Consider the following 4370-nt stretch of genomic DNA (forward strand, 5'->3'; position numbering starts at 1 on the left):
TTCAGCTCAATGGTCTCTATATTTCTTCTAGCTCAGAACTTTAGACCTCTATAATATAACGCTTTGAGTAGAATGACCTAGGGCCCTAGTTTACAATACAAATCACATCCTTAATAAAGTCCTTATTAGAGAGAATTCCTTGTAACTGATTTACCCACCTAGGCACCACCTGTTCTTAAACCTCCAAAGTCTTTAGCAATGAAAATATGAGGACCCCATTGGAATGCTATGCTTTCCACTTGACTGAATCCTAACTAAAGAAAGTTGAGCAAAAGCTTTATAAGCTAAGATCAAAGAAATTTTATGAGTGGCCCCTTGGGTCAAGTGACAGCTCTTTGCTCACCCAGGTCACAATTCTTGCTTAATTCTAGTCTTCCTAATAATAGATGAACACAGCAATTCAGCCTCATGAGGAAGCTTTGTTAGCTAAGTTCATTTCAAGTTCTGGGTCAGCATATGAAGCATTAAGCTTTTCTATGATGCCAAGGTAAAAACACCAAGCTCTAGGCACTTTGAGTGATTTGCCCACCCTAGGGATCTGCACTGAGAGGGGCCCCAAAGGTCTTGAATTTACCACTTGTAAACATCCTTCCTATCTGATGCTGCTCTGACACAAGGCTTCTAACACGCCACAAGAGCAAACACCAAGAACCAGCATTATGTGGTGCTGGCAGTATGGAGGAAGTGTTGACTGGCCTGAATTTTGGCATATTCTGGCCCATGAGAAACAGTGTCACTTCTTTGAAATCCCAGCTGTCAGTGAAGATATGTGTGTAGATGTATGAAGAGGAATTGTTCTGGTAGTAGATTCAGTAGGTAAATATGTATAAATCCCAAAGCATTTAAAGCCAAATCTGTGTGTTGCTTGGCAAACTGAAAAAGGAGTTAAGGCTCTTTTAAAGTAAAATATGACACTTAGAAGAGAAAAAGGAGCAGTAGAGATAAAGTCCATCCTGGAAAAGGGACTATGGGGACAGAGAAATATCTGTTGAAGTCTGTCTTGTCAAGATGGGGCAATATTTTTTTTCAAGTTGACAGTTTCAGTCACACAAAAAGCTTCATTAGGTTTGTACTTACTAAATGCCTGAATCCTAGTTCTTATATATGCCAGCTGTGTGAGCTTGGACAAGTGAGTTCTCATCTTTGTTTCAGTCTCCTCATCTATAAAAAGGGAGAAGACTAATACTTCCCCTGCTTGCTATTCAGAATGTTTGCAAGGGAAGTAGTTTGTTCACCTTAGCACACTAAATAATCATAGGTTATTCCCTTCCTGTATATTTATTGGACATTTTATCTTTTCACGACCTCTGGAAGTTTTGAACATCTGCATGTTTTACCTGCATTAAAGTTGCAGCATAAATTAAAAGTAAATCATCAATCATCATTAATTATCTGTTCGACTGATGTGCGCATTTTCTTACACTTTAATCTTCATTAGCGGGTAGGAAAGAAAATATCCCAGAGGGTATGCTGCATGTGTTCCCGTGTTTTACTTGTGTCTCTCTGGAGTTCTTAACAGCTCAGAAAAATCGCCTTCTTCAATAGGAAACATATGCCACCAGGGCTTTTTAGCTGAATGCTTCAGATTAAATCAAAAGGCACAATCGGAGCAGCCATGGGCCGAGCAGAGACTCATCTCTTTAAATCTGTGACCCTGGTGATACACTGCTTGAATGCCTTCTGCAGCACACGAACTGGGTCCTGAAGGATTGCCTCCAAATTGCACGCATGTGCTCTGGATGAGACACATTTTCTTTATCCCAAATGTTTTTTCTTTCCTTTTTCTTTCTTCTTGTGAGTCAGTGCTCTCTTTGGAGCAACAGTATCTCTTAAGAATGCCATTAGCTTGCTTAAGTTCTTGATAAATATCTCAATCTTCAGTGACTAGCTCTGGGTTCAGAAAATGCTATGCAATTGGACTGACTGAAATGTTGAAATGGTGCTTTGGCTAGGTATGTTTGAAAAACAGACTTAGCTAGAGTGCTTCCAAGCCTAAACTATTAGCTATCATAGTACATCTAATTCAAATTTTACTCCATAATATTATGTGGGGAAGGGGCGATATTCTGAGAAATCTTGGAAATATGTGAATCAGATTCTCAGACGACCAGAGCTTTGTGATAGCTGCAGACATGAATGAGAAAGCTGGAGCGTGAAGAAAACATTGACTTGGGGCTGAAATGACCTGAATTTAAAGATTCAGGTTCTATCTCTAACATGCCCTAAGTGCATGACTGCAAACAAAACAATTCTTTGGATATGATTTCCTTATCTGTAAAATGGGGGCAGCAGTTGTATTTACCTTGTATGGTTCTTGCGAGGAACGAACTTGGCAAGGGTACTCTCTGGGCAGTCTCATCATCACTCAAGGGTTCATTGATTACCTCTATGTGGATGATTCTTAAATCTGTACATTAAAATAAAAACTAATATTTAAATAGTGCTTACTATGTGCTGGGCTTTATATTAAGTGCTTTATAATTATTATGTCAATTGATCTTTACATCAAACCTGGGAGGTAGGTGCTACTATCATCCCTATTTTACAAATGAGGAAACTGAAGCAAACAGAGGTTAAGTGATTTCCCCACACAATGCTAGTAAGTGTCTGAGGCTAGATTTGAATTCAGATCTTCTTAATTCTAAGACTAGTGATCTATCACTATGGGACCCCCTAGGCACCCATAGTCTTTCTTCTGAATTTTATTCATATATAAGATGCCTGCCAAGTGTTTCTGGATGCCTTATAGGTGTCTCAGATTCAACATGTTCAAAACTGCATTCATCTTCTCCCACTCCCATTCTTTTACGCCTCTAAGTTTCCCTGTTTCTCCTGATGATATGACCATCAGTTGAATCCAGTTGGTGTGTAATCTTGGAGATTCCTCTGAGCATCCCATCTTCCATATTTGACATAGTTAATCATTTACTAAATCATCAAATTCCACCTCAACAAACCTTCTTACATCAGTCAATGCCTTTCTATCCACCCATAGAAACACCACCCTAGGTCTGACTCTGAGTGCCCCATGCCTGGACAATTGAACTAATCTCCAAACTGGTCTCCCTGTTTCAGTGATTCTCCTGCAATTCAACCTCCACAGATCCAGAAAGAATCTTCATAAAAAGGCACATGCAGAGAATAAACATGGTATAGTGGAGAGCAAGCTAATCCTAGAGTCAGGAAGACCTAGATTTCAGATTCTAACTCTGATGTGTGACCTGAATGAGGCTGATCTGAGTCTCTTAAAGAGCTTGCATGACCTTGGGCAAGTCACTTAACTTGTCAATGGTCCAATCAGTTCTCTCACACTATAAATTACAAAGCAGATGCCTCTCTGCTCTGGAAGAGGGAATTTCTTCACTAGGAGTTTCCTAAACCAGCAAAATCATGTGTTCAGTACAAAACAAAAAAAAAAATCATAGATATGAACAAGACACTATCCTGCTCAAAGGGGCAGCTAGATGGTGCAGTAGATAGAGCACTAGTGCAGGAGTCAGGAGGACCTGGGTTCAAATCTCACCTCAGACACTTGACACTCACTAACTGTGTGACCTTGGGCAAGTCACTTAACCCCAATTGCCTCATCCTAGGTCATCTCCAGTCATCCTGATGAATATCTGGCCACTGGATTCAGATGACTCTGGAGGAGAAGTGAGGCTGGTGACCTGCACAGCCCTCCCTCACTCAAAACAAAGTCATATGCAACTCATGTCATTATTTCTCTGATGACATGGTCTTCTTCAGCGACGAAGGATGAACACACCCTGCTCAAAAATCCTCTATCTTCCAATTGACTAGAGGGTAAATTGCAAATTCTAGTTTTACATCTAAAAAGTAGCAAAAAAGTACTGTAGTACTCTACAGTCTGACTCTCACCTACCTTTCTTGATGTCTTTCATACAGCTCTCCTTCACAAACTCTGTTTTAGGCAAGCTGTGCTACTAAAAATCTGTCCCTCCCCCACTTCAACTACCACCACATTCTTCTATCTGTGCCAATTCATGCAAGCTATTCATTCTCCATGCATGGAATGCTCTCCCTTCTCACCTCCATTCCTCAGCATTACAATGTTCCTTCAGTGCTCAACTTACCCACCACCCTCTTAATGAAGCTTTTCTTGGTCTCCCTAGCTAGTTGTGTTTCCCCCCTTGCTCATTTTTTTTTTTTTTGGTGTGACAAAATTTATTGGTTCCTAGAAGACAAGGTATGGATAAAATGGGAAGTTCAAAGTGGAACTGTGGCAAGACAGATAATCCTAGTTAAGAGATGATGGAGAATGCTTCCATTTTTCAGTAAATCATTCCCCTGGGCCTTTTGGTCTCCTTAGAGTTCTTCAGGATGATATCATATAATCCAGCATAAGTATT

At 40.2% G+C, this 4370-nt stretch overlaps 1 protein-coding gene across 4 annotated transcripts in view; it reads left to right on the forward strand.

Moving 5' to 3' along the window:
- TENM3 (teneurin transmembrane protein 3) overlaps positions 1-4370 on the forward strand; it is a 3393579-nt gene that overhangs the window by 1854614 nt on the left and 1534595 nt on the right. The gene's annotated exons all lie outside the window — the stretch shown is intronic.

Source organism: Notamacropus eugenii, chromosome 7 (genome assembly GCF_028372415.1).
Source record: "Notamacropus eugenii isolate mMacEug1 chromosome 7, mMacEug1.pri_v2, whole genome shotgun sequence".
NCBI classification, from domain to species: domain Eukaryota; kingdom Metazoa; phylum Chordata; class Mammalia; order Diprotodontia; family Macropodidae; genus Notamacropus; species Notamacropus eugenii.